This window comes from Macaca fascicularis, chromosome 11, assembly GCF_037993035.2.
Source record: "Macaca fascicularis isolate 582-1 chromosome 11, T2T-MFA8v1.1".
Lineage (NCBI taxonomy): Eukaryota > Metazoa > Chordata > Mammalia > Primates > Cercopithecidae > Macaca > Macaca fascicularis.
Genome location: NC_088385.1, coordinates 139,444,408 through 139,462,111, shown reverse-complemented (window position 1 = coordinate 139,462,111; position 17,704 = coordinate 139,444,408). Strand labels below are relative to the sequence as shown.

Genomic DNA, 17,704 nt, shown 5'->3' with positions numbered 1-17,704 from the left:
GTTCTGACCAGGAGGAAAGGCCTTTTCTTTGGGCCTCGGCTACAGGGGCAGAAAGGATTCTGGGACAGAGGAGAAAATGGGAGAGAGAGATGGAGGGAAAGAGGTGGTGGAGACTGGGGCTGGGTCGGGGCAGCCTCCTCGCTCAGGCCAACCGTAACTGTGGCTGAGCTGCTCGTGGCTCCTGGCTATAACTGTGCCTAGTGCAGCCTGAGCTGCTCGTGGCTCATGGCTGTAACTGTGGCTGGTGCGGCCTGAGCTGCTCGTGGCTCATGGCTGTAACTGTGGCTGGTGCGGCCTGAGCTGCTCGTGGCTCATGGCTGTAACTGTGGCTGGTGCGGCCTGAGCTGCTCGTGGCTGGTCTGTGCCTTGCCTTCGACATGCGTTTCCTCTTCAATCCTCCTCACGGCCCGGGTGGAACAGAAAGGTCATCTCGCAGACACAGACAGGACGGGATGGCCCAGAGAGCTGAAGGACTTGTCCGAGGCTCATGCTCTTCACCGGTTATCCCAGGTTCACTCACATTTCCCCACAGTCACTGTGGGGGCCCTGACCTCCCAGAACCCGTGTGCGTGACCTCGGTTGGATCTGGGGCTGTGGCAGCCGTGAGGGGTTAAGATGAGGCCACCCTGGAGTGGGATGGGTTGAACCTAGCATGACTGTGCTCTGATGAAAAGGGGAGATTCGGGCACAGAAACACGCACACAGGGAGGAGGCCACGGGAGACGAAGCCAGAGGCTGGGAGACGGGTCTAGAGTCAGGAAAGATGGAGAATGCCAGCCGCCCTGGAGAAAGGCGGGGACGGGCTGCACCTCCCACCTCAGAAGGAAGCAGCTGTGCGGGCCATGGCCTCCAGAGCCACAAGAGGGTACATGTTTGGAGGTGGAGGCGCCCGGCCAGCAGGGCTTGTTAGGCCGCCTGGCACACGGACTCTGCGGCGGGCCCAGAACTGAACGCCGGCGACCAGCTCCAGCCTCCACCTCCCTGGCCTCGGCTCCTCTGTGTCGGGGACTCATGGTTCTCCCAGTGTCTGTCATGAAATGAACTAAGCAGTGGGGCTTGGGCGGGGCTCACGCTGTGTGGGTGTTGCTGTGGGGTCAGCGCCCTGCACGCTCCCTGTGCGACTCTGCCAGGGCCGGGTGGCTGCTGGCGTTTGACAGGTGAAGCGAGGTTAGGCTGAGGCACGGGAAGGTGGGGTAACTTGCTCGAGGTCACGGAGCCAGACCTGAGCTCAGGTGTGTCCCCAGTATGGGTCTCCAGGACACAGAAGCCTGTAAGCTTCCGCCCCCCCACCTTGAAGGGCACCCAGAGGCCACCCCAACACCACCGCGGCATCAGAGTGGAAGGAACCCAAGGTGTACCAGGCGGAGGCTGGGGTGCGGACGGCTGCGCCCAGCTCACAGGTGCGACCAGTCCCCCAAAGTGGACTTCTGCTGCCGGGGACGGCGGCCACCAGGATGCACGCAGGGCTCAGAACGGCCCTTGAGTATCTTCGTGTCTTCTCTGACCCCATGATCACCACGGAAATGTGCCCAGGCCAGCTCTCCAGGAGAGAGTGGGATCATCTCAACGGACGCCCAGACAGAGGAGCCAGGTGGGGCAGCGGAGCCACCGACAAACCCATAGTCAGCCACTGATTCACGGGTGAGCCCAGCCAAGTCCAGGGGGACCCACAGGGTCCACAGATTCACAGGTGAACATGGCCAAGTCCGGGGAGACCCAGAGCCGGCCACGGATTCATAGGCCCAACCAAGTCCTCAGAACCCACAGCCAACCCACAGAATCGTGAGCAGAAGTGAGTATTTCCTGCTCTTCTCTGAGGATTTATGTGGCTGTCACACAGTGTAACTCTGGCAATAGAAACGGATCCCACGGATCCAGGCGGTTGTTCCTCATTCTTACGGATGACACAGAAGGTGTCACAGCATCCCCACAGGCCACACGACGCGGTGGTTCAGAAGGGCCGCGGGACTCAGACCCACAGTGACGGCCTCCTCCAAGGGCAGCCTTGACGTCCCAGGGTCGGCCGGCTCAGAGGACAGCTGCCTGCCAGTCCTGCAGCTCCAGAGGTGACACTTTCCAGAACGCAGACGGCATGTCTTCGAAAGTCATTTCCTTTGGTAAAGATAATTATACGTGGTACTGAAATTATATAACTGTTATTACAGCTTGTTTAAAAATTATCTGGATTTAATTGATCAATTAGACTAAATTATGCAGTAGTGAGAGTTGGCAAATGCCCAGGTCACAGCCTGCAGGATTTGAAAAGCCCACAGCCCTGGCCCCAGAGCCTTGAAGCCAGCACGGAGATTTATTCTCTTTGTGAGGTGGTTACAGGTGATTCTCAGTGGTTCGTTTAAAGCCGAGAGCAGGTGAAGGCCCCTAAGACAGGGCCTCACGGAGCCCTGGAGGAGCCTCGTGCAGTCAGGTTCCTCACGGGGTCTGCACACAAGGAAACTGCCGTCATCCATGGGCTGAGACAGCTCTGAGTGTGGTCACGGGCTGGGCGTCCTGGGCTCCTGCCCCCAGGTGACCTCTGCTGTCTTCCATTTTCCCCACCTGGGTCGTGCACCCTTGCAGCAGACAGACCCACCCATGGAGCACCGGGGAGTCCCGGCGGATGGTGCGGGGTCAGTATCCCTGCATTCTCATTTGCAGATGGGAAAACTTTACCTATGATGGTCCCAGAGGGCCCGGCTTGGCTGAGGCACCTGCTCTCCGGTCAGTCACCTCCACGGGGCTTCAGCACACGGAGCCCACGTTGGCAGGTCCCAGCGACCGCTGCCCACAGCATCACGGACATGCGTGTGAATGGCCTGGGAGTGCTCGAGGGCGCACAGCGTGTCCTCTGCGTGGCCGTGAGCAGCCAGGTCAGGAGAAGGACACGGGGAGTCGTCCTTGGAGGGAGGAGCGCCGGGCAGAGGGGTTGGCACGGGAGGGCCCTGGGTGGGAGCTGCCTGGAGCAGGGAGGGCTGCGTGGCCTCGGTCGACCTCCGTGAAGACTGAGCCTTTGACTGGGAGGGAGGGGGGCGCTGCGGGGTCCGGCACGGAGGGCAGTGTACTGACCTCAGTGTGATGGCAGCTGCTGTGCCGGAGACCGACTGAGACCTGGGAGAGGCAGGAGGGCGGTGGGTGCTGTAGCCATTGCCTCGGCCATTGTCCAGCTGAGAGACAAGGGTGCCTGGGGTCAAGGCCGGGCCGCAGAGGTGGCCAGAATTGGTCAGATTCTGCACCTAACCTGGGGGTGGAGCCCACGGTGTTTGCGGACAGATTGGAAGTCAGGGGTCAACTTTGCCGCCAGGCATAGCGGGGACAGAGTCACTGTTCACTGCGTGGGGATGGAGGGGCAGGCAGTTTGGAGCAGGCAGGTGCTGAGCTCCGGACGCTGAGCGTGGGGGCTTTGACTTCCTGCAAAGGGACCCTGAGGGTAAAGGCCAGGTTGTTGCCCGCCACCCGCCAATAGCCATGGCCTCTCCCTCTCCACCTCCAACCCACCGGCCTACACAGCCCACGAGGCCACTTCTGTTCTTGGGGTGGAACCAGATGCCTGCTGGGGGCCGGCGGCTGTAGCTGGGGCAGCTGAGAAGAGGCCCTTGGCATTTCTGGTGGGGAACTCTAGGGGCAAGAGGCGAATCTGGAGCTGCTGATAGAAATCCTGGGACGGCCCCGCTGGGGAATCAAGTCAGCTCAGGGGCGCAGGATGGAGGGGAGGTGGGAGGGAGGGGGGCGGGCAGAGACGCAGACACGTCCGCTTACTTGCTAAAATGTATTCGTAATCCCCAGGTCAGTGCCTGGGTCTTTCCTGGTCATTCACAGGCGTGCACAGAGCTTCGGGAAGCCGCGTTGCCATGCGCGTCCCTGGCAGGGAGGGAGCGAGGCTGCACCGCCTTCTTGTGCCCGCTCTCGGAGTAAACGTGAATCCTTTTCTCTTTAGCGTCACGTCGTTCGCATTTTTGTGCTCTTGTTGGTGATGTTGCAGCTTAAAGTGGCCTCAGGAACAGAGCTGAGGTTCTGTCCAGTGATCCTGAGTGCAGGAGCTGTGACGTGCGATGGAGAAGCGTTGCTCAGGCCTGTGTGGGCTGTTGGCCGTGAGTTCAATGTAAATGAATCAACTCTATACACTAAATACGGTGTCTTTAAGCAGAAATAGACATAGACCAAGGTGACAGACTGATGGGTGGTGAAAATGTGGTGACCAGAGGCTCAAAGGAACCTGACCCTGTTTCCGTAAGGACCAGAGGCTCAGCATTTGCCTGTGTGGTGGTGACGCTGTGGAGTGTGGCCACTGAGGATGGGGAGAGTCAGCCACACGCACCCACGGAAGGAGCACGATGACTTCATTTAACTCCTGGATCCAGCTGTGCCCGAGGCGCTCGACTTGTTACGCAAGTCCTGGTTCTGTAAATCAGCATCTTTCCTCCTTTGGTTAGGCTGGTTTGCGGTGGATCTCTGCTGCCGCTGACAAAATCTTCTCTATTAACACAAAACCCCGTCAGGCCCGAACACCAGGGGTGGTTTCTTTGTTCTAAGAAGTGACCTTCTAGATTGTTACAGAGGGACCTTCACTGGGCTTCCCAAGAACTGTTTCAAGCCGAACGCCTTGGCCGGCAGCAGTGCTCCGCACAGACAGGCTTGCTTTGTGCCATTCAGGAGCCGCCAACAGCAGGAGTGGGGAGGGGGAGAGCAACAGAGACCCCGTCTCCTGCAGGACAGCACCCACCCCCCAGGACCCACGCAGACACACCGGACATTTGGGCTCTGCTTCCTCTCCCTCCTGGCGCTCTCTCCAGCTCTGGCTTCTCAGCTAAACTCCCCAGAGATGCATCACGGAACAGAAAGATTGATGATGGTCATTTGTATACACAAGGCGCTCACAGACACCGCACTCCTGTGCCGCTTTTGGTTTTATTTAGTGTGAAGGAGCAAGCTGTTCCAGCTCACAGTGAGGGCACCTCATAAATCATGCGAGTTGGAGCGCCTTCCAGGGGCGGCCCGTGCTCCCCAGTGGCTGCCAGTCAGCACTGGCATTGCACGGAGCAGAACATCCCTGCTCAGCTCAGATCCTGGGCACAGAAAAGCTGCACTCAGCAAGGGCTTAGAACAGCGAATGAGGGAGCGCTTATGTTTCCAAAGTTCCTCTCTGTCTATCCCATGTAAGGCCTCAGCCCTGGGGGATTTTGCGACCTGCTAACATCTTCACCCAATTTTTACACAACTCTTTCGCCATTCATCCAGTTCAGATGTGGTCTCCCCAGAGGGAACAGCTCCCCACCACCCTTCTGAGGTGGGCAAAAGATACACACTCACACATACACACATACACGCACACTCACAAAAGCACTCACATACACATGCACCTAGGGACACGCACATGCTTGTGCACGTGCACATCCTCATGCATGTATGTGTACACAGATGCATATGCACTCACATGCTTGTACACACATGCGCACTCATGCACATACATGCACACTCACACATGCACACACATGCACACACATGCACACCCACACATGCACACCCATACATGCACAGACATGCACAAACTTGTACATATATGCAGATGCACACGTGGACATACATGCTTGTACACACATGCATGCACTTGTACACACATGCATCCACACATAGACACATGTATACACATGCTCACACCTATACACAACATACATTTGCACATGCACATGTACACACAGGTGTGTGCACACACACATGCATGCACTTGTATATACAAACTCATGCACGTGTACACACATATACACACATTCACACACTTGCACAGTCATGTACTTCACAATGCACACATGCATTTTCATACACGCACGTGTGTATGCACACCCATATGTGCATACACACATGCACACACCCTGCACACGTGTGTACTCACAATGCACACACGTGCATACTCACAATTCACACACATGCACAGACATATGCGCACACATGCACACTTACATACACACTCATGAGTGTGCACATTTGTACACACACGTGTACACAGCTACACACATGTGCACACACAGCGTCCCCATACCCCAGTCTCCTTCATAGCACTCCAGCATCTTCTGTGCTTTCTCTCCTGAGGGCGGGGCCTTGGTGAATGGTTCACACCAGGCAGGAGGGGGAAGCAGTTGAGTGACAGGAGAGAATTTCACGGCAAGTTTGGCTTCCTGTTCCCAAAGTCCAGGGGGGAGGTTGCCACATCCTCTTCCTTGGAGGAGCCACTGGGAAGGGCAGGCAGGAACCCCAGCTGACAGCGGGTGGGCGGGGGAGATGGTGACCCCCAGGGCTCTCTCCTCTCAAGGGGCTGAGGGTGGAGCAGGGACGGAGGGACCCAGTGACTCCCGTGACCACCAGGGAATCACCTGCAGAGGGTGGGACTCCCCTGAGGGGACACTGCCAGCCTCTCCGCCCTTCCCTTCCCAGCTGGAATCTTCTGGACTGGGGGAGGGAGGACGGGAGCAGCATTTGCAAACCAAGGCCTGGGATTGAGCCAGGGCGAGGGGGAAGGTGAGGTGGCAGCTGGATGTGCGCAGAGGCAGTCTCAGCGACTGGCTCCCTCCAAGCCTCCGCTGCAAGGAAGGCCACGGAGAAGAGAAAGTGGGCTGGGCTCGGGACGGCAGGTGGCCCGGTGCATCGGAGGACACCTGTTTCCCGCACTGTCTTCATTCTGTGAATTCATTTTTAGGGCAACAAAAGTCATGGCTCTTTTGTACCTGCAAAGAAAATAATTTCTGGTGTTTTCCCATTCCCCACCCCATGGGATTTGATCTGATCAAAGTGTGCATGGAGCAGGACAGCGAGAGACGACGCCGTGTACGTGGCCCCCTTTGTCATACCTGCCCCGGGCATGGCCAAATTCTGGCCCCGGATGCCCACTGCAGTGGGGCCTTTCTGCTCTGCTGTGAGGTGTCCGCATCTCAGGCTTGCAGTGGGGGGTGGGCCTCTCTGCACTCCCTGGCCTGTGCCTGGCCACAGAGGCGGCCGATCAGTAGCCCCCAGGGGAAAGCAGTGGGTTTCTCGGGGCCGTGGCCGGGACCGTGGGCCTGTGTGTCTTCTGCATTTAGACAGGTTGCCTCAGGGGTCCAGTGCCGGGGTCTCAGCCACCCACGGGACAGAAAACCGGACAGGTGTTTCCTGCACTTTGCAACCAGCTACAGGGAGGGGCATGGGAGGCGTCGAGCGGGAGGAGGAGACTGCCTCATGTTGGAGGAGGCTGCCTGCCGTGTGTGCTGTGCGTGGGTGCCCTGGAGAGGCTGCAGGAGGCCCTGTCTGGCCCGCACACTGTCGTGGTGCCAGGTGTGGGCCCGGGGCTGCTCTGTGTAACAAACAGTCTCATCTGCACACACTCAGCTTGGGAGGTGCCGGCGCCCGGACAACAGCCAACCACACTGGACTGAGCCCTGGCAACCACACTGGACTCTCGGTCCCGCCCAACCTCCTGGGAACCCCCAGCGTTGCCCCCAGCCCAGCAGAAGCCTCCAGCAGGTCCTCCCCCCACCTCCCCCAGTGTTTTACCCCCACCCTCCTGCGGTCCCTGCCTGGGTCCCCCCACCCCAAGTCAGATGTCGGCGTTCCACTCTGCCTCCTCCAGCCTCCCACGTGCTCATCAGCTGCCAGTGGCTGGTCCTCCCTCCTCAGGAGACCCCCAAGTGCTCAGGGCCCACGTGTACACACCGCGCAGCTCGGAGCAGCTCATCCGCATGCTGGAGCACATGGTCCACAGCAGGCAAAGGCCGCCCCGGGAACGTGGTCCGCGGCAGGCGAAGGCCGCCCCCCGGGAACGTGGTCCGCGGCAGGCGAAGGCCGCCCCCCGGGAACGTGGTCCGCGGCAGGCGAAGGCCCCCCGGGAATCAGGCACGGGGAGTAGGGTTGGTCTTGGAGCTCCAGCAGTTCCAGGATCAGGTGAGCATGCGGGGTGGATATTGAGGGTGTGGGTAACGGAGGAACAGAACGCAGCATTGGGCTGACGTTGGAAGTGGGTTCGCTACGCAGAGCTCCTGTGCCCAAGGCCGCAGCTCGGGGGGCAGGATGGGTGTGAGCTGCTTGTCTGGCTGCCTGGAACACAGGCCCCATGGTGGCCCAGTGAGAGGGCTGGAAACGGCGCACCTGCCTTGGTGTAACTGGAGGGAAGGATCCAGAGGCCTAGGGAGGCTGCAGTGTCAGGCTGGACCTGTCGTTAGACCTGCCGGCCACCCCAGCAGGGGCCTGGGGACAAGGCTGTCACCACAGCTGGGAGAAATACATTGGTGGGGACTCCACACCGGGGAGGGCTCCGTGATGGCTCCTTCTGGTGGGAAACGTGGCCACTGCCTCGGAAGCCTCAGCACCACGGGACGAACGGACCCCGGGAGGCAGAGCCGTAGGCGGGACTCACCCACTGCCAGGGGAGGGCGGGAGGTGTGACCACGTGGACGGCCAGGCCAAGCGGCAGTCAGGGTAGCCTTACGCGTGCGCGGTCGTCCCCCTCGTCGTGAGGTGTGGGGGCTATTTCCAAGACCCCCAGTGGATGCCCGAAGCCCCAGGTGGTTCTGAATCCCGTACGCGATGCCTTTTCCTGTGGCGTGACCCTGTGAGGGCTGGCAGTGTGCGCAGCACGGAGACGCTGGGCGCAGGGAGGGCCCCGACCCGGGAAGGACAGAGCCCGGCGGCGTGAGGGTTCACCACGCTACTCAGAACGGCACAATTGAAAACCCGTGAGCGATTTCCTCCTGGGCTTTCGTATTCTTGGCTGCAGTTGGCTATGAGTAACAGAAACTGGAGTGAAGCTGAAGGTGAGGGGACGTCGTGGACCCACAGCATCGGGGACCCACCACCGCACTCCTTCCAAGGACCGACGGGAGGCCTCCCAAATCTTTACCTAATCTACATAAGCAGGAAGGTTTTAGATTAACAAAAGTCTAATGGAGTCATCAAACCAGTCTCAGCCCCTCCAGCAGGTCTCAGGTTCTCAGATGCGTGCGTTTTACATACCAAACCCCTTCAGAAAGGGCCCTGGGCCCCCCTGAAAGTGTGGGCTCCTCTTCCCCGCCCTGCCCTGCGGGACCTGTGGGCTTCTGCCTCGGTGACCGGGTCTGAACTAGACCTTTCAGGGACTCCTGGACATGGGCGCTGAACTGACATTGGTTCTGGGAACCCCAAAGCATCACTGCGGCTCTCCACTTAGGGGCTTGTGGAGGGCGGGTGGCCGTGCCATTTTAGCTCAGGTTTGACACCGCAGGCCCAGTGGGTCCCAGGATGCATCCCAGGGCCATTTCCCAGCTCCAGGTGCGCAACTGGAACAGACACACTAGAGCTGGCAGACCCCACGTCCGCTCCCCGCCCTGTGGCGTGAGGCCTGGGGTGGAGGGAGATGCTGGTGGGAGACATCAGAGCTGCTTCTACTTTTTTAAAAAAAGCCATAAATCAAAAGCAAGACCGCATGGCAGAAGGGCTGCAGAGCTCAGTGTCCCCACCAGGTCCTTGGAAGATGCAGCGGTGGAGATCCACCCCCAGCCCCATCCGGCTCAGCCATCTGGCCTGTGCAGTAGACAGATGCGTCCTGGGGAAGCAATGGGTGCCTGAGGCTGGCCCAGGTGGGGCCTCCAACTGCAGTTGCTGTGCCAGGCGTGGCTTCGCTGCTCGAGCAGATCCACTCACTGTGGTGCCTGCTGTGCAGCCGTTGATCCGGCTGATACCTTTCTTCAGCCCTGCCTGACAGGCCCACCGGAGACATCCGGCCTTCAGCTGGCAAGGCCGTGCCACGCCCTCCTGGCCGCACCTCGCTGCAGCCTCTGCGCCGGTCCCCGCGCGGCCTTCTCCCTCTGTGCGTCTGTGCCCACACTTCTCTCTTGCTACATGGACACCAGTGGTCTCACAGGGCCCACTTCAACCTGCTGTGACGTCCAAGGAGCCGACCGGGAGAGCGAGACTTGCCGCAGAAGTGACCTAAACGTCGGCCACGCGGCGCTCCTGGGCCCCGGCCACACGTCTTGTCAGGAGGTGGACCTGGTGAAAGGTGAGGTGTCCTGCCTGTGAGGGGATGCTGGCGAGGTGACACGTCCCTTCTGAGCAGAATGTGATGTTCGCTCAGGACGCCGCGTGGGGACAGCCGGACACTCACAGCTGCAGCGACGTGGACCCAGCTCCACCCAGCTTAAGGGAGAGGAGGATTTTGTTCGTGCCACTTCTGGGAAGTCGGAGGCAACAGCGGCCCTCCTTGGAGCCAGAAATGAAACCTGTCACCCGCCAGCCCTTGCCCCGTTCTCTCCCCGTCCGAGGTCTCCTCTGGGGGTGGCCGGCTCTTCCTCTGCATCCTCAGGCTGCTTCTCCATGTGACGGGCGCAGCAGCAGCTGTGGTCTAGGGTCTCTCTCGCTCAGGGCCTGCACATGCGTGGGCGGTCTCATGGGGTCTGCTGGTGCACATGTCCCCATGGACCAAGCCCTGCACCCAGGAGGACAGTTGTGGGGCCGCGGTGCATGGGCCGTGGGCCTGCTGGGAGGCTCTGCCCGTGAATGGGAAGTTCTAGCTCGAGAGAACCGTGAAGGCCGCCACAGTCGGTGCCACCCAGAGAGGCATCTGCGTGGCCCGTGATGGCTAATTTTACATGTAGACTTGGTTGGGCCACGGGGTCCAGACATTCGGTCAGACGTTTCTCTGGATGCTTCCGCGAGGGTGTTTTTGGATGAGACTGACGTTTAAATCGTGGACTTTGAGCTGCACCGATTTCCCTCCCTGACATGGGGCCTCCTTGGCAGTCGACCTTCAGACAGTCTGAGGGTCTTCCCTGTAGATCTGGGTTTTTCAGGCTCTGTCATCCCATGGGCCGGTTCCTGAGAATGAGCTGCCTTCAATCCCCACACGTCCAGTGACTGTTCCTCGGGAGACCCTGACACGCAAACCGTGAGCCATTCTCCTGCTCACGTAGGGACAGGCGGCGGCAGCTGCTCAGCCGAGGCCAATGCTTCCCACTTTCCCCACGCCCAGGGTGCCACATCACCCGCTCGCCGCCACGTCACCCACACGCCGCCACGTCACCTGCTTGCTGCCACGTCACCCACACACCGCCACGTCACCGGCACGCCGCCACGTCACCCACTCGCCACCACGTCACCCCCACGTCGCCACGTCACCCGCTCACCGCCACGTCACCCACACGCCGCCACGTCACCCGCTCGCCGCCACGTCACCGGCATGCCGCCACGTCACCCGCGTGCCGCCATGTCACCCGCTCTCTGCCACGTCACCCGCACGTTGCCACGTCACCCACATGCCTGGCTGTGGGGGGGAGTGAAGCCTGTGCTTCCCGCCCACACCCTCAACAGAGAAGCGGGTCCTGCCCTCTCCTCTCCTAACTCCTTCCCACTGACCAGAAGGCACAATGTCACCTTCAGCTCTGAGCTGCAGATCTGGGTGGAGGGTAGCAGAGCAGCAAGACCCCAAGTTCAGTCCTGACCACCACGGAGCCGCCTCGCCACTTGCCAGACCACACACCAGGGCTGTTCATGGAAAGCTGCATCTCCCACTGTCCAAGCCCACACGCCGAGCCGTGCAATGTGGAACACAGGTGTCAACCTGGGAGTGGCCCGCACTCAGACAGAAACGGAGCAGGCGTGGAGGAAGTCGTGGGCGGAGCTGGGAAAGAAGGAAGTGCTGAGGAGTGCTGGACATGAGCCGTGCCCACATCAGGGCTGCGGGGAAGGCACAGAAGGCACAGCCAGAGAGGTCGGAAATCTGGGAAGGGGCAGGACGCGAAAGCCAGGAGAAGGTTCCCTGGGACGTAGAGCTCCACAGAGCCATGGCCGGGGTGCAGGCGCGAGCCGGGGCGAATTCCCACCAGCGTGCAGAGCCATCGTTCCTGACTCTGGACTCGGTGGTCGTACTGTCGGCTTGAAACCAGTTATGACGGGAGCATTTACACGAGGAAGCAGCGCCCACCATACGCGGGTTCCATTGAGGAGCTGTCGGCATTTACAGCACACAGGAGGGCCGTGTGGGGAAATGCCTCTGCGTGTGGCAGCCATACTCCTGAGAGCTGTGTTGGCAGGAAGGCTGCAGTGCCCAGTGGGGGTGAATCAAGAACAGGAAATGGGAGAACATGATGCAGCTCCTGCCTGGCCATCTCTCCTGGGGCTGGAGTTTGGAACCCGGCAGCCATGCTGTGAGGAAGCTCAGGCCAAGTGGAGGGGCAGGTGCTGGATTCCGACAGCTCAGCCACTGCCAGGAGCAGGTCTCTGCCAAGGCCAGCCACAACCCTCAGATGTGTGAGTGCCAAGCCGTCCAATGAGCGCAGCTTCCTCCAGCCCCCACCGCCAGTCAGGGTCCCGGGCCCCAGGTGCAGAGCCAACCCCACCGCCAGTCAGGGTCCCGGGCCCCAGGTGCAGAGCCAACCCCACCGCCAGTCAGGGTCCCGGGCCCCAGGTGCAGAGCCAACCCCACCGCCAGTCAGGGTCCCGGGCCCCAGGTGCAGAGCCAACCCCACCGCCAGTCAGGGTCCCGGGCCCCAGGTGCAGAGCCAACCCCACCGCCAGTCAGGGTCCCGGGCCCCAGGTGCAGAGCCAACCCCACTGCCATTCGGGGTCCCGGACCCAGGCGCAGAGCCAAATCTTCCCTGTCGCGTCCAGCCCACTGACAGATCCCTGTGCTAAGTGGCTGCTTGCTGTCATTTTCAGCCACTGTTTGGCTGTGGTTTGAATATGCTGGTGGGTGAATTGTTCACCAACCTGAGCGCTTATGATGAAGGGGCAAGTTGTCCACATCATGGGCCAGGAGGAAACAGGAAAAATGAATCCTTTGTAGGATAAAAAAAAAAATCTATTTTAGATTCACTGGCAGAAGAGGCAGGTTAGAGATGAATTTAACAGCTGGACTGCTGGGCAGAGCCCCAGCCCCATCTCCTGTAACTGCGCGGCCTCAGGCCAGTTATGGAAACTCCAGCTGCCTCTGCTTCCCCATCTATACCACGGGCATAGCACAGATGCCCCCTCTCGAAGGGCTGCTCTGAAGGTGCAGAGAATGCATTTTTGAGAAGTGTCTGGAGTGGTATCTGGTACGCTAATGCCAGATTTGATAAATTGAGGCAAAACCTGAAACCTCCTAGGTGAGGTTTTTGTTCCACGGAAGAGACCAGCAAGGAACAGGCATTTGACCCTGTTGACAAGTGCTGCCAGGGAACCGGGATCGCACCACAGTCATCACAGAGCTGGGTCAGCACCCAAGGGGTAAACGCAATTTCAGCTGGGAGGAAACTCAAATTCTATAATCCCTTTACAGTGTTTTGGGGAGAAGAAAATAGCAGAAAATGCACCCAAAGTCCTCCATTTTTATTATAACTCCCTTCTATCCCCATTCCATCTTCCTCTCTCTCCCTTTTTCTCTTTCTCCCTCCTTTACTCCCTCTCTCTCCCTGTCTCACACAAACATGCATGCACACACGTACATACTCAGGCATACACAGAGGCAAGCATGCACACACATGCATGCACACACGTGTACATACTCAGGCAAACATGCACACACATGTGCTCATGTGCAGGCACACACTCAGGTACACATGTACATAGGCACACAGGCACACATGCATGCACACACGTGTACATACTTAGGTACATAGGCACATGTGCAGGCACAGACATACAGAAGCTCATGCGCACACAGACACGTGCACACACATGTACATACTCAGGTGCACATGCATGCACATGCACACGCACACACAGATGCATGTGCACATATGCACATGTGCAGGTGCAGATATACAGAGGCTCATATGCACACACACATGCACACGCACATGCACACACACACGCACACACATGCACACACACAGGCACACACAGAGGCACACACACATTCTCACCCTGGCACCACTTCTCACATCTCTTCACCGGCTGGGACTCACCTCTTTACCTGGAGAAGCGGGTGGTGCCTCGGCCGGTGGGTTTGAGTCCCCTGCATCTCTCCATCTTCAGCACACTGTGAACCTGCATCGCCTTCCCAAGGCCTGCTGTGCCCATCTGCAGAGTTAATGGGCTGCGGGCCACCAGCTGTCACATGGGGGCGTGCAAGGGTGGCACCCAGGGGCAATGAATAGACTGCCACAGACATGTCTGCTGTCTCTTTAAAGCCACTTACAGTTGGATCTGCTGCCTGAGCCCAAGAAGGGAAGACGGCATTTGGAAAAGCAGGCTCAGACCAACGCCCTCCTCATTGGTGGTCCAAAGCTTAAATCCTGGACGTGCCACAAAGGACTGATCTTGCCAAGGCTAAATAAGCAAAGTGGAATGAAAATTAAAGTTAATTCTGAATCCAAGGTCCTTTTAGAAAAAAAAGTAAATTAGCCTGATTTAATCATTCCACATTTTAAACATATATCAGCATCACATGGTACCCCATATGACATATGCAATATTTGTGAATTAAAAACAAAATGATTTTAAAAACAGAAAAGCAGGAGGGGAGGGGATCAGTGTGTTGTTATGTCCAATCTAAGAAACTCTGCTGTCCCAGGAGTCAGCAGTGGAAAAATCACAGGTCTTGAAATCCAACAGACCAGTGTTCAAATAATGATTCAGTCATTAAAAAAAATCTGGGGTGTCAGTGACCCCCACTTTGTCTCCTGGGCCTAAGCTGGAGCTGCCAGTGGATGTCTGTCGAGGTCACTCTCAGTGAGGACTTGGTCCGAGCAACCGCCGCCCACACTTGGGTCTCCTGGGGAAGGTCCCACCCTCATTCCTGAACTCCACACCCAGAGGATCTTGGCCCAGGAGAGGGAAGCAGAGGCCCAGACCCAAACTCGTCAAAACCAAAAGTCGTGTTTTGCTTTTGTCATGTCTTCTGTGACATGGTTGCATTGAAGTCTGATTTGACAGCGTGTCATTCGTTGCTACACTGGGGAGCCTGGCATTTGGGGGCGTGAGGTGGGTTTGGCATAAAATCCCGATTTGCTGGAAGGCTGCGGTGCTGACTGAGAGAGCACTACTCACCAAAACACCCTGGTTCTCCCGTCTTCCAAGCACGCGGTAGGAGCTCCCTTCCCACCCCACTGCATTCGGGGCCCATGTGAGAGTCTCTGTCCAGCAGGTGACGGGTGGAAGCAACGGGTGTGGCTTCGGAGTGGGGCATGGACGGTGCGAGGCCCCTGAATGCTCCTCCCCGGCTGGCCATCCAGTGTTCACGCAGGGGCTCCGAGCGACTCTGGCCAGCAGAACTCCCCGGTGACCCAGGTGGACGCGCAATCCCGTGAGAAATTACCCTGTGTCATTTATGCCATTGAGATTTGGGGGTTGCTTGTGATCAGGGCATAACCCTGCCTCCTCGAGGGACACATTTAGGTGCTAAAACACAGCACACCGCATTCCCTGGGTGACGCCTGAGTGAGAAAATGCCTTTCTCTCCATGATGTGGCCAGAAAGCACTTCAGTGACCTTGAGTTCCAATCTGTGGTTCGAGGAAAGGGCCACGTCCAACTGGGGGTGAATGCTGTTCAGATCTGTACAGAGTAATCGAGGCTAAACCTCCCACAGGGCTTGAGCTCACGGACATTGAAGTACCAGCATTTCCCTTCACTGGGCTCGTTTTAAATCCCACGCTGCGTCCTCCATGGCCCCCACCCACACGAGAGCCTGCGCCTCCAGAGTTCTGCAGTGACAACCAGGTGCCTCCCCGGTGATGCTGCAGTGGTGTGACCTCGGCTCACTGGGGTTGATGCTACTGGTGAGGGTTTCTCCCAATGCGAAGGGTCGGCACCCCGGACCGCAGCTACCTTTGTGGACTCGGCAGGGACTGGCTCTCTAAGGGAGGCCCTGGAAGGCCAGGGTTTATCAAAGACGGGGTGGGGCTGGCACTGTGGTGCTAAGATGAGGGGCAGCCATGGGTACATGCGTCTTCTCAGACAGGGGTTCATCTCTGCACCCCGTGGGTACATGCATCTTCTCAGGGGTTCATCTCTGCACCCCGTGGGTACATGCATCTTCTCAGACAGGGGTTCATCTCTGCACTCTGTGGGGTAATGCGTCTTCTCAGACAGGGGCTCATCTGTATGCCGGGGGCTGCCTCACATGTTACAACTCACTAAGCATTCAGCATATGTATATTTTTGTGTTTGTTTGTGTGTGTTTGTTTAGACAGGGTCTCACTCCGTTACCCAGGCTGGAGGGCAGTGGTGTGATCTCAGCTTACTGTAGCCTTGACTTCCTCAGGCTCAGGTGATGCTCCCACCTCAGTCTCCCACGTAGCAGAGACTACAGCTGTGCACCACCACGCCCGGCTAATTTTTTGTACTTTTTTGTAGAGACGAGGTTTTGCCATGTTGCCCGGGCTAGTCTTAGACTCCTGGGCTCAAGCAATCCACTGGCCTCAGCCTCCCAAATTGCTGGGGGGAGGTCACCGCACCTGGCCTCCCGTATGTCCTGAAAATCCAGCAAATGATAGTTTGCCGGACTATCAGATGGATTCTCTTCCATGTAAACTACACCATTATTTTCCCATGTCCAGTGTGCTTATATTTCCAATGAAATTTACCCAAATCTTGATGGTAGTTAGGCCACATCTTTTCCTGCTAGATTTTAGAATGCAGTAAAATGTATTTACACGAATAAAATGTTTTCTCCTACAAAGCCACTTTAACATCATTTTCATTAAACATGTAATGAAAAGCGTATGATGTTTTCTCTTGAGTGACCATGACTAATAAAGTCGATTCTGGAGCCCAATTGTCTGGGCTTGAATCCCAGATCCATGCTTTGCCATTGACGTGACCTTGAGCAAGCCAGTTGCCCTTTGGGTGCCTCAATTTCCTCACATGGAAAATTGGGTAACACCAGTTTGTTTCACACCTTAACGTGGCTACTGTTGGTACTAACCAGGTGACAGGCATAGAAGACCGTGCCTGGTGAAACCTTTGCCCTGCGTGTGTGCCAGCTACCTGCATCATTATTCCAGCAGCTGTCCTCGTAACGTCGGGAAACATTTTACAAACTGCATTTTATAAACAGAAAAATACGGCATTTTAAGGAGGGACACGGGAATGGCTATTGATCAAAAACAGACCAGGGTTTATCACACTGGCTGCATCGTAATCACCTCCCGGATGATTAAAAACAGCCTCCCCGGCTCCGTCTCAGAACAGGTGATACATATCTACGGTAAACGCCCTGCAGACAGCTGCCTCCGTCCCAGTGCCCGGTCCTGCCTGGTTCTGGTCCTCTGCATTTCCTGAGATAAACGTCCTAAGGAAGAAAAGAATGGCTCAACAAAGAAAGGAGAAATGGGTGTTCATCTCACCCAGCCTCAGCGAAGGGGCAGAAAACCTCCAAGTTAGATGGGCTGTCATGCCTGACACCAAGAAATGGATATTTGAAGAATAGACTACTAAGCTCAGAGCCAGAACCCCCCAGCTCTCCCTACACACATGTGTGCACACAGACACATGCACACACAGATATACATACAAACACAGACACATGCACACACAGACACATGCACACACACACAGACACATGCACACACAGATATACATACAGACACATGAACACATGAACAGATATGAACAGAGACATGTACACATGTGAACATGCACAGACAACACACACATGAACATGCATAGACACTTATACACACACAGAAACATGTACACATGAACACACATAGGCATCCACACACACGAACATAAACACAGAGACACACATACCTGGAGAGAAACATGCACACGTGAACACACAAACACAG

At 57.5% G+C, this 17,704-nt stretch overlaps 1 long non-coding RNA gene across 1 annotated transcript; it reads right to left on the bottom strand.

The window, feature by feature from the left end:
• Nucleotides 1–1,799: 1,799 nt before the first annotated feature.
• On the bottom strand, nucleotides 1,800–16,827 carry LOC102119353 (uncharacterized). The gene is made up of 4 exons (XR_012419800.1): nucleotides 14,962–16,827; nucleotides 13,878–14,241; nucleotides 3,754–12,767; nucleotides 1,800–3,161 (listed from the first exon to the last, which is right to left on the bottom strand). It is a non-coding gene; the product is annotated as an uncharacterized lncRNA (long non-coding RNA).
• Nucleotides 16,828–17,704: the final 877 nt, after the last annotated feature.